The sequence below is a fragment of the Delphinus delphis genome, chromosome 1 (genome assembly GCF_949987515.2).
Source record: "Delphinus delphis chromosome 1, mDelDel1.2, whole genome shotgun sequence".
Taxonomy (NCBI): Eukaryota; Metazoa; Chordata; class Mammalia; order Artiodactyla; family Delphinidae; genus Delphinus; species Delphinus delphis.
In genome coordinates, this window is record NC_082683.1 from 106,297,711 (window position 1) to 106,311,106 (window position 13,396).

Sequence of the window (13,396 nt, forward strand, 5' to 3'; positions counted from 1 at the left end):
AGACTCAGCTCATGTGTCACTTCCTCCGTGCCACATTCATCGCAACCAACAGTCTTTCTAGGCTCTCCCCGCCCCCACCGGCACTGAGTTACTCCCTCCTCTGTGCTTCCCCGGCCTTTTATACCCCATAGAGAACTCAATGCCAGTAGCTTACTTCGTGTTTTACCTGTTTAACTTAACCCTAGGCAGTGACCTTGACTAAGGTTGTATTCTGTGGACCGAGTGAACAGTCAGTCACTGCTTCTGGAATGCAAGCATGAGGGAGTCTCTTTCCTCCCGAACCATCCCTCCCCCAGAACGATCTTTGCTCTTTGCACTTTCCCCTTAGCATTTCTCTTTCCCCTGTCTTTTCTGTACTTGTTTTATGCCTCCTACTAGATTGCTGGCACCCTTGAGGGGAGAAACCTTGCAGAGTTTCGCTTGCCATCCCCAAGCCTGGTTCCTTACCACTTGCAGGAGCTCAATAAATGTTTGCTTAATTGAATTGTAGGGTGTTGTGCTCAGCTAGCTGCTAAACAGCCCCATTTAAGGGGTTAACTAATAACACTTGGAGAAGTTCTTCTCATCTGGGGGCATTTGCAATTTAATGGGAATCTTAAAAACCCAAAGGAAATGTTCACTAATGGTGGGACCGCAGGCGCAGCAGGGAGGCTCATTTTTGGTGGTGCTGGATGAGGACTGGGGAGTTTTTCCAGCCAGGGAGTCCTTCACCTTTTTTGTGACATGGAACCCCTTGGGCAGTCTGGTGAAGCCTATGGACAGAATAATGATTTTAAACACATAAAACAAAAGAAATTGTGAACAAAAATAGTTATAATGAAATATCAAAATATTAAAGGCATCAAATTTGTGATATAGTATTACATGTGTTTCTTTATTAGAGCATTAATAAAAAAGATCTACTGGCAGATCTAATAACTACTGTAATTTTGTCCTAGTGATGAGTGTAAGTGATATTTAGGATATCTGCCACAGCTGTAAGATGATGTGAAAATATCTGTGATTCTATTGGTAAAAAGTTATGAATTGCTCTACCTTGATCTCTTGCCTACATTCAGAATTGAAGGAAATTATAAATTTCAGTTAGAAGCTAGTGAAAATAAAGGTTTATTTTCCTTTCATCTAAATTCTACCTTGGTGTCCACCTTGCACCCGGGATTGAGAACCCCTGCTGAGCTGACCCCACCCCCACCCCCATATGATGTGGGTGGTAGGTGGTCCTGAAGCCAGTGTTGTTCCAACTTTGGGCTTCCATTCCTATCTTGAGCTCCCTGATTTATTTATTTATTTATTTATTTTTTTGCGGTACGCGGGCCTCTCACCGTTGTGGTCCCTCCCGCTTCGGAGCACAGGCTCCGGACGCACAGGCTCAGCGGCCATGGCTCACGGGCCCAGCCGCTCCGCGGCACGCGGGATCTCCCCGGACCCGGGCACGAACCCGCGTCCCCTGCATCGGCAGGTGGACTCTCAACCACTGCGCCACCAGGGAAGCCCGAACTCCCTGATTTTTTGAATCTTTTTTTTTTTTAATCCTTTATTTTCACAGCCAAGGTCTGTAGTCTAATTTTGCTTCATTTATACCAGAAATGTGACAGAAGGAGAAACAAAAAGGATTGTCAGGCCTTGGGGGAGGGAAGACATCTTTAGTCCCTAGCCTGGGAGGGTCTCCTCCCCAAAGTTCTAAGCTTTGGGTAGAGATGGGGTGGGGGCAGGAGGAGGAAGGGTCCACTAATTCTGAGGTGAGAAAGCAGTTGTATAGTTTACCTGAGTCTCTGCTGGCTCCTAAATTCAAAAGTCAATATTGGGGCCAAAGAGTCTGATTCCAGGGGTGGTCCAGCATCATATCGATCCTTCTTGGTTGTTAGTAACTAAGTGAAATATCATTGCTCTTGAAAACTGCACTCCCTAATGCTGATGTTACTTCTAATTTGGGTAAAAGTGTTTGTGCAGTTCTCTTTTTAACATCAAAATACAGGGAACATATTCAGTCCATTCCCAATTATCCTTGTGTATCTTAGCCACTTAGAGGCAATTTTCCCCTGTTTGCCATGCTGTGGGGCACGTACCTTTGCTCTCAGTGGGTGTATGCTTAGAGAATACAAGTAAATCTGAATATTAGCTATAGATGCGTCGCTACCAGGGTAAATGCCACATTAGCCCAGGTAAACCATCATCCTTGCCCCTAAATGGTAGTGACACCAAACGTGTGCCACTGGCATCTTCCTTTTGTCTTGTGTGCTTTTTTTTTTTCTTTCGTGATCTTATCCATTTTTATTGCTTTGGCTTTCACCTCTGCACCTCTAGCCTACCCTCTTACCTGGTGGGACATCTCCACTTTAGTGTTTAATGGTCACTTGTGATTCTAAAACTCTCTGCCTTCACAAACCAGCTTCACGTTTCTAAAGAACATCTTTATTGAGATACAATTTGCATACCGTAATTTCACCCATTTTAAGTGTATGGCTCAATGATTTTTTTGGTAAATTTACAGTGTTGTGCAGCCATCACCAAAATCCAGTTTTATAACATATACTTCACCCCAAAAAGGTTCCTCATACTCATTGGCAGTTGATCCTTATTCCCAGTCCCACTAAATGTGCTTTCTGTCTTCATAGATTTGCTTTTTCTGGACATTCCATGTCAATAAACTTATACAATATATAGTCTTTTGTATCTGGCTTCTTTCACTTAGCATAGGGATTTTGAGGGGCATCCATGTTATAGTACGTACCAGTACTTGATTATTTTTTATTGTTGAACGTATTCCATCGTATGGATGTACCACATTTTATTTATCCATTCATCAGTTGATGGATATTTGGATTGTTTCCATAGTTTGGCTATTGAGAATAATGCCGCTGTAGAGCATTCGCATACAATTCTTTGTGGACATATAGGAGTGGAATTGCTGGGTCATATGGTAAATTATGTTTAACTTTTTAAGAAACTACTAAACTGTTTACAAAGGCGGCTGCACCATTTTCCCTTCCCACAGCAATGTATGAGAGTTACAGCATCTCTCCATTGTCACAACACTTGACATTGCCTGTCTTTTTTAAAATCCATCCTATGTTGGTGTGTAGTGTTATCTTACTGTGGACCAGTACCATTTTTGAACCACTCTCATTTCTGGCCACAATGCCCCTCTCTTCACCAATTTTATGGCTAGAAGCCAAACTTAAGCTATTTTTTCTTCCTCTTATATTTACATGCTGCAGAAGTGAGCTGCTATAACCTTCCTCAGATAGCCCCTGGCCTTGCCACCTCTTCATTCCCCCTCACACTATGCTACCTGGCTCTGCATCATCTCTACACACTAGTCTTCCAGCTGCTCTTCTTGCTGGTTGAAGCTCTCTCTTCAAATTGTCCTTCCTGTAGTTGCAGATTCATTATTAGAATAGTAACATGAAAAGGGCATGTGTGGATGTGGAATCTGGGGATCTGTGCTCTAGTCCAGGAATCACCCTCGTTATCACATGACCTTGAATTAGTTCTGTAACTTATCTGAGCCCAGCCTCCTTCATTAAGTTACGTAACCTCTCTTAACACCAGTTAGGAGAGCCCCAGTTTCCTCATGCGCAAGTAAGGATAATAATAGAGCCTATCTTACAGAGTTGTTATGAACCAACCATACAATCCATGTAAAGGTCTTAGCATAGTGCCAGGTGTATGGGGAACACTCAATCAGTGCTGGCTAATATTATTATTCTAATGATTATTATGACTACTATTATTATTCACTATGCTGGAGGTATCTTCCAAACCTGTCACATGGTTATCATAAAGACCAGCTGTTGCTATGAATGTGAAAATGCTTTGAAAAATACCATGTATGTTGCAGTGGTATTATTATTACACAGTTTTTCCCTTGCTCAAAGAGAGAGGCTGTGTAGGATAGCAGCAAGGGCACAGGCGTTGCCGCCAGCCTAGCATTCAAGTCTGGACTGAGCTGTTTAACTATTGTGAGGCTTGGGCAAGCCATTTAACCTCTTCATTTTGGTTTTCTCACCTGTAAAATGGGTGTAATTATAAATCCCATGCAGGGTGATACTGAAAGGAAGGTCCTGGTTCCACGAGCAGTGTTCAGTAAACTATGACTTTTTCTTATTAGTGGAGATTTAGAATGTTGTTTTAGCTATATAAATGCATATATACACATGTTTTTGGTTCTGTTTTGATAAGTATAGGCATCTATTGCAATATTTGCTAGTATTTTCAAATACACGTATCTTTGTTAAATGTCTACCAGTAAATGACATTATAAAAATTATTCATAGAAAAGCTGTAAATTTTTTTTTGTTTTTGTTTTGTTTTTTGAGGCTGTAAATTTTTAAGCATGGTACTTTTCTTTTTACAATATTATTTTATTTAGAATGAACAATCTTTTGGTTGAAAGTTACCAACAGGATAAATCATGAAGAAAAAGTAAGCGTGTTACTTTTATAATACTAGGGTTTTTGTTACTCTTTTTTAAATCGAAGTATGGTTACTGTATACTATTATATACGTTACAGGTGTACAATATAGTGATTCACAATTATTAAAGGTTATATATACTCCATTTATAATTATTATAAAGTGTTGGCTACATTCCACATGTTGTAGAATCTATCCTTATAGCTTATTTTATGTGGCTTTTTTTTAAACTCACAGTGTATCCTTCTTGCATGCTTTCTCTAAATTATATTTTGTGTCATGAATTCCCAACTTATTTAACCAATTGTATGCCCATTGCATCCTAATACCTGCACTGAAGAGAGGCTGTAGTGTGGGGTGATTGAGAGATTTCACCTCAGGTTGACTTGGGTTATAATCTCAGCCCCCAATTAGCTGCACGATTTAGGACAGTTACATACTCCTTGAACCATCTGAGCCCTGAACTGTAAAATGAGAATAACAGATCATACCTCATGACGTTATTATGGGTATTAAGTGAGACAATATAAACATAGTGCTCAGAATAGTGCTTGTTACAGGCACATACTAAATACTCAATAATGGACAGCTGTCATTATGGTTGTTGGAAATGACCTTTACTGTTGTAATTTTTGGTCCACACATATGCTATTCTCTTTTCAGTCCCTGGCTTGCTCCTTGTCTCTCTTCCTCTGGGGTCATTGTCCCCTCCTGGAACTGCCCAAATCCTATTCTTCAAGGCCCAGTTCAACTTCTGACCCTTCAAATTATTGCTTGCTACTCCAGACTTTCCTCACTGCTTTTTTTTTTTTTTTTCCTTCAAGTCTAGAGTTTGTGTCATGTCTGTAATACAATTTAGGAATTAATTTTTTTTTTTTTTTAATGCGGTACGCGGGCCTCTCACTGTTGCGGCCTCTCCCGTTGCGGAGCACAGGCTCCGGATGCGCAGGCTCAGCGGCCATGGCTCACGGGCCCAGCCGCTCCGCGGCATGTGGGATCTTCCCGGACCGGGGCACGAACCCGCGTCCCCTGCATCGGCAGGCGGACTCTCAACCACTGCGCCACCAGGGAAGCCCTGAAATCTTTTTGCTTCCTCAATTGGACTGTAAGGTCCCTGAGAGGGACTATTTCTTCAGCCTCTAATGAAATTCTCACTCTACTTAATTTGTCACTAAGACAGATAGTAGGTATTTATTAATTTTTGATCATGAAGAAAGCCAACATGTAAAAGTCATTATGGAATTTTAAAACCAGGGATACTTGGTCACTGTATAGTCTCCTTCATTAATAAGAATTAAGATGTATCCTGAAAAGAATGATTTATTCCAAAACACAGCACAGAGTGGAGAAAGGAGTGGTGGATGAAGAGTTCCAAAGTCAAGGTCAGCACTGTTTGTTAAGTTAGTAAAGCCTGTCTTTACTGACACAAATGACCTTGTTTTTGTTGTCCTCATTACTTCTTGTCATCTCTCTCCTATCTCACCTCTTTCTCCAATCCCAGAGGACCTACTGCCCTCAGAAAGCCCTCTGAGTATCTCCTTCTAGCTTAAGTTTCTGGGGAAGGTTCTCCAAGCTTCAGAATTAGCCTTTTCTTTCTTCTCCATAATATTTCCTCAGTACACGTGGCAGTTAAGAAAGATAGAGGTCTGGCCAGATAAATTATTAAAATAAAACAGGGCGAACGCCCTATTATGTTCCTTCCCAAGGGATTGGGGAAGTGACATCTTAAATCCAAAGGTATGAATTTCTTTCTTTCTTTCTTCCTTTGCAGAGCATGGGCTCTAGGCATGCGAGCTTCAGTAGTTTTGGCACGTGGGCTCAGTAGTTGTGGCTCACAGGCTCAGTAGCTGTGGTGCACAGACTTAGTTGCTCCGCAGCATGTGGGATCTTCCTGGACTAGGGATCAAACCCGTGTCCCCTGCATTGGCAGGCAGATTCTTAACCACTGTGCCATCAGGGAAGTCCCCCAAAGGTATGAATTTCTAATGATAGAATTTAAAGGAGTGTATTCGGAGAGTTGAAGAGATACCAGTGAGTGAGATTTGATGTCAGAATAAGTGAAGTATTGAGGAGATGGCCTTTTTGGTGCTCCAAAAATCTCTCCGAAGGCCAATCCCATTGTGGATAATCCAGAGATGAACAAATGTAATAATAATAACCAACATTTATTGGGCACTTACTGTATGCCAGGCACTATTCCTAGACATCTACATTAGTCATTCATTTGTTCCACATACTACCCTGTGAGGAAATACTATCATTACTCCATTTTATGGAAGAAAAAACTCGACCCTAGAGAAGTTAAGTAATTTTTCTAGAGTCGCACAGCCCTCTAATGGCAGAGCTGGGATTCAAAGCTAGGCAGTCTGATTGAGAGCCCCTCCACCCAGAAATGGCTTTTTTGAATCATGAGTCTCCCCTTGTAAACATTCTGGGAAGAGGGAAGAGGCAACTTCATGAGAAAAACCTAGGTATCACCATCATCATCATAATCATAACCATCATCACAGCAAACAAGGCACTGTGCCACTGTGTACAGGGCACTGCATAGAATGCTGAGAAGGCAAAGAGGCATCTGGCCCCACGGCATGTCTGAACCTGACCCCTGAACCCTTCAGGTTGCTTCAAATGCCTCCACTTCCACAAAGCAGTTTCTGCTCACCTCATGGAACTCCCAATAATGTATCTCCTCTGACAGCCACTTTTTGCCTCTGCTCTGCCACTTATTTATTATATTACTTTCTATCTTGTATTGTGGTTATTTATATACATTGTCACACAGCTGAGCCTTTGCACATTGCTGAGTCCTTTGCCTGGCTGACTCCTACGCATTCTTCAAGATTCCACTCAGGTCTTATTGCATTTCCTGACTCTGCTGTCTGGATTAGATACGCCTCCTCTGTGTGCCCCAAATGCCTGGTATTTATCCATATCACAGCATTTACTATACTTGATTATAAATGTTTACTTGTTAGTATTCCTAACTAGATAGATCCCAGATCCTAACATCAGGGAACATGTCCTCTTATTTGAATCTTCAGTACTTTGCACAATACCTGGCACAAATTAAGCATTTACTAAACTTTTTTTTTCCCAATGAATGAATCTTCCATATAAGTCTAATTATACTTTGAGGACAAAATTGGATATCTGATTCATTTTTTGACCCCCTCAAGATGCCCTGAACCTAGTAGATGCTCAATAAATATAGCAATGACTAAATGCCTGCAAAACACAAAGAGGTGTCAGATTCTGCTCTCAGGATATAGGGGAGGATTGGCAACTACAATTGAAGGTAGATGACATTAAAAGTTTGCGTGTCTAGGCTATGTTCTAAAATTGGTGATATAGACATCTACGACTGAAATTAATGATAAAGAAAATAACGTTTTTTCCTATTGAAGTTTGAAGTTATTTGGCCAGTAAAATGCAGTCCAATATTCAAAGCCAGGTCCAGGTGACTCTAAAGCCAATATTGTTCCTGCTATACGACATTGTTGAGATGTTAGCGTAGAGGGGCCCTAGCTGGGCCCAGAAGAACCAGTAGGGCTAGGGTAATTAGAGACGAATAGGTACTACACAAATGATAATATACATATTATATATATATTATGATAATTATATCACATGTAATGATATCATATATGATATCATATATCATTATATATGATGATTACACACACACACACACACACACACACACACACACACACGTCTTTTAGGGAGCTCTATCTGGAAAGAGCATGGAGAATTGACTGATGGGGGAAAAGCTGGAGGCAGGAATGTCTACTTGGAAATTATTACAACAGTCAGTCTCAACTTGGGAACAGAAAACAAGAAATTGATTTAAGTGGGAATTTGTGGACATTGGTGATTGAGAAAAATACATAGACAGCTGGAAACTTTGAGTCAGGATTACTCCAAAGTTTTGAGCTTAAGTGAGAGGCAGTGAATTCAGAAATGAGACAATTTTGAAAGATGGTGAGTTTGTTTTTTGATGTGTTAAACTGACTTCTAGGTGGGCAAGCTGAGTGGATAGAAACGCAGGATTTAAGCTCAAGAGAGCGCTGAGCTGGACTTGAAGATGTGTTGATCACCTGCAAAGAGGTGATGGCTGAAGTTAGGAGAGTGAGAGAGAGAGACATCCTAGGGAGAAGTGGAGACAGAAAAGATCAAAGAACCAAGGAGTTTAAGGAACATTCAGGGAATGTTCAGGTCAAGGAAGTATTAAAATCAAGAAAGAAGACAGGCCTCTGGCTTCCCTGGTGGCGCAGTGGTTAAGAATCCGCCTGCAAATGCAGGGGACACGGGTTCGAGCCCTGGTCCGGGAGGATCCCACACGCCTCAGAGCAGCTAAGCCTGTGCGCCACAACTATTGATCCTGCGCTCTAGAGCCCGTGGGCCACAACTACTGAGTCCACATGCCACAACTACTGAAGCCCACGCACCTAGAGCCCAGGCTCCGCAGTTAGAGAAGCCACCACAATGAGAAGCCCGCGCACCGTAACGAAGAGTAGCCCCCGCTCGCTGCAACTAGAGAAAGACTGCGCACAGTAACGAAGACCCAGCGCAGCCAAAAATAAATTAAATAAATAAATTTAAAAATTAGAAAAAGAAGACAGACCTCTAATTATCTATTCGAAGGAAGTGAAATTACGATCTTGAAGAGATATCTGCGCCCCCATGTTCACTGCAGCATTATTTACAACAGCCAAGACATAGAAACAACCTAAGTGCCCATCAAGAGATGAATGAATAAAGAAAATGTGGCGCATATATATATACTATATATATATACTATATATATATATACTATATGTATACACTATATATATATATATATATATACACACACAATGAAATATTGTTCAACCATAGAAAAGAAGGAAATGTTGCCATTTGCCATAACTTGGATGAAACTTGAGGGCATTATCCTAAGTGAAATAAGTCAGAGAAAGGCAAATACTGTGTGATCTCACTTATATGTGAAATCTAAAAAACCCAGACTCACAAAAACAGAGAACAGATTGGTGGTTACCAGAGGCAGAGGGTAGAGGGTTGGGGGAAATGTGTGAAGGTATTCAAAAGGTAGAAACTTCCAGTTATAAGATAAATAGGTTCTGGGGATGTAATGTACAGCATGGTGACTATAGCCAACAATACTGTATTGCATATTTGAAAGTTGCTAGGAGAGTAGATCTTAAAAGTGCTCATCACACACACAAAAATTGTAACTATGTGAGATAATGGATGTTAACTAAACAGTGTGGTAATCATTTCACGACGTATACATATATCAAATCATTATATGTACATCTTAAACTTATACAATGTTATATGTTAATTATATCTCAATGAAGTTGGGGGGTGGGGAGGGAGAAAAAACCAGAATATCATCGTATCTTGGAATTCAAACTGTAAGAGAGTAAGGAAAGGATATTCATTGGATGGATTTGGTGATTAGGTTTGGCCATACTGGAGAAAGAATTTTGGTAAGTGGTTGGGTTAATTACAGAGGAAGAAAAGGAATTGTGGTAGCAGAGAACGTAGGTTACCCTTTGGATAAGTTGGGAATGAAAAGAAAGGGGAAAAAAAGAGTATTTGTGTACGAAAGATTTTACTGAAGATACTAAAGTAAAGAGAAAGTAAATGGAAGAGAGAGAACTGAGCAAAACCCTTCTGAGGTGAGATGAGATGACAAGGTTGGTCCTGCAATGTAGGAGAAGTAGTGGATAAAATTTGGAATAATTGCTGTGGGAAATGACATAGGAGGCAATGAGGATGCATAAAAGGATTGCCAAGTAAAAACTAATAAAGTTCAATTGAAGTTTCATCACTTGAAATTTGATTGAGATCCATTTTCTTGTTTTCATGGTTTTTTTCTAGTAATGTCTGCCAGCCCAGGAGTGGAAACAAATGTAGGTACATCTCAGCCTTAGGAATTTCCATTGCTGGGATGATGGGTGGTCAAGGATTCAAAAAGGCAACGTGGCTAATAAGAGCAACCTGAATGCAAACCATGGAGGTGAGGTCAAAGCTGCAGTAGTTGGGTACCAATCACAGAGAGGCTGGGAAGAGATTGTGGGAAGTGGGAAGAGTTCAGCAGTGAAGGCAGAACCCAGGAAAAATAACATAAGTGTATCTGAGGGGCAAAATTCCTAGAGAAATGTCTAGCAGAGTAAAATGAAATGAAGTAGTAGAAATACTCTCCCAGAATTATTCTTGGGAAAGAGGTTAATAATAAGAAATGAAATAGTTAATTAGTGGAAACTGAAGAGGAAAGGGGACATGAGACTGTAAGGACAGATGTGAAGAACTGGACTGAAGACCAAGAAATCTGGGGAGAAATGGTTAGAGCAGATGCAACACATAGGTTGTTAAGCCATGATGGACTATGGCTAAATTGGAAAGCTGGGGAAGGGGATCAGCATTTAATATATCAATCAATTAGGGCTCAGGAATCTGCGGGCTGAATGTCACAAAGCTTGACTTTTAGAAGGCAGGCAATGAGGGTAGGAGGCACAACCATGAAGGTTTGAGTGTGAATGTGAAGGAGAAACATTGGTGGTACTGTCTAAAGGGATCTGAGTGTCACATCACAGATCTGTCAGAACTTTTACAGATAGGGTGCCTCTAATTCCCAGGTTGTGGAAAGCAGATATGTGGTGACACAGAACAAGACCCAAGCTCACATCAGAGTGCCAATGGCCCCAGGTGGAGCTGCAGGAAGGCAGGAGGTGGGAATTTTGATTTTTTCCTTACAAAAGAGACACTTAGCCCTCAATTTTCCTGGCGGGGATGAAGCTCTGGGACTCCCCATTGGCTTAAATGGACTGGTGAAAGCTAGGATAGGGAGATTTTTTTCTCCTCCATGGGCAACCTAAAGAAGAAATCCCTTCCTGATTATTTTATTACAGCACTGTGAAAGTCAAGATGCCATTCCATTCTAACCCCTCATTTTCAGTCATAAATGACTATCTTGGTAGTATTCCTTTGGGGTTGAAATTTGCCACTTTTGCTTTAGACAATGAGATAGACGAATTGGTAAGAAACAGTATAAGCAGCAGGAAATCGTGGACAAACTAAGGGCTTTGACCAAGGCAAGGATTTATTAGGGCCTCTTATAAACCTAGCAGCAGCTGCCTGAGTGGGTTCAACCCTTCTGAGTCTTGATCTCATCATTCCTAAGGTAGAATTTCATGTTCTCTCCTACAATAGTAAATATTGTTAGGAATGAATAATCCTTGGAGGTTAGAACAGTGCTGTAGAGTGTTGGACTTAAATTCTAGTCCCTAAAAATGGGCATAATTTTGGCAAGTCATTAAACTTCTATGTCTTAGAATTCTCATCTGTAAAGTAGGAGGTGTTTCTTTCCAACCCTAAAATTTAGGTATACGTTTATCAAGAGCTGAGAGAACAAAAGTGTTTCGAAGGTGGAGTTCACAGGTAGAAAAGACTGGCGGCACACTTAAATAACAGATGCTGTGATTACTTGAAGAACTAAGAAGCCAGACATACAACCCATGTTTGTATCACAGTGAGTGCATATCAGCATTATGAGAAGCAAATTTCAGAAAGTAAAAACTCAAACCCAGATCTCTTTAGTGTTGAAAGCTTTTATTTTTAACAATACTACCATTTGGATTTTAAAAAATGATTTACCTTAGAATTTCTAGAGTGACAGAAATAGTTTGAAGCTTTTATTTAGAGGATGCTTTTAACAATGATTTCATCATTATCCATTAGTATTTATGTATATACAGTGTACTAGATCCCTGTACAGCAAAATAGAATTCTTTCTCAAGTGAGATGGACATGCATGGAAGTTAGAAAATTCAGAGGAAAAAATTCTAGTAAAAATAGATAAACTATTTCATTACAATAAATAATATTTTAAAGTGCATTTCTATCCCTTGTGCAAGGCAGCTAAATTAACATGACTTTCAGCTTGCTTAAATTCTCAGTATTATTGCTCTTTTAGCCTAGTGTTGCACATTTAATATTCATTTGCTTTTTTCTTCTGGTTCAATAAATAATTCCGAACTTTGACACATATAAAGTGTCAAAGTTAAGTGAGGGTGTAAGGCCTAGAAAAATGGTTAAGACTTTTTTGCATGTGTGTCATTATGATAATGAGCTTGTTTTTTGAGCTCTCTGAGCAGAGGTGATCTGGTTTATTTTAGTAGTGGTTTTCTCTTACAGATAAGTCTGTGAATCCCTTCTTTCCATCTACCTTAGCAATCCCAAATGCTTCTTGTGTATTTCTGGATTTAGTTGTCTTTTCATATGTCCATACCTGACTTTTTCCTCCTGCCTTCTTTTACAGAGGTGCCTACTATGTTTCATCAAATATTCTATCACCAAAATTTGACAAGAAAGCATTTTAATTATTTCCCATTTGGAATCCTTCAATCGATCCTAAATTTATATTGTTTATACCTGCTTTTGTCTTTTTTCTTTATTTATATGCTCAGTTATAACAGAAGACAAAGAGAAAACATCTTGCTATGAAAAAAACAGTTTTTCATAGAATCTAAGCTGGGGAGCCATGGTATAGAAACTTACATGACCAGCTTACAGTTTTAAATGGTTTCTAAAGCTTTATCATTTGGGGCTCTCCTGTACCATCCTTTACAACCAGCACCATTCGTTAAAAGATTGCCCTAAGGAAGGTTTCCTATTTTCTAGACAGGGAAAGTGACATAGAGATAAGTACCTGGTTAAAACCATGGTGATAGAAGCAAAAGCAGAAGAAAATTTATCTACTTCTCTTGGCCATGTTGCCTCCATCTATCTTCGGGGAGAATACACAGTACATTATAACATAAGCAGTCTTCGCTTAACTGATTCAGAAAAGCTGCCGGGCCAGTGCATATAGTTGCAGAAACATCTTAGATCAAGACTCTACAAACACAGAGATGTAACACTGTGTTCTGGGGAGGGCTGTGGAGCAGACAGGTCTGTAATAACAGTTGGGCAG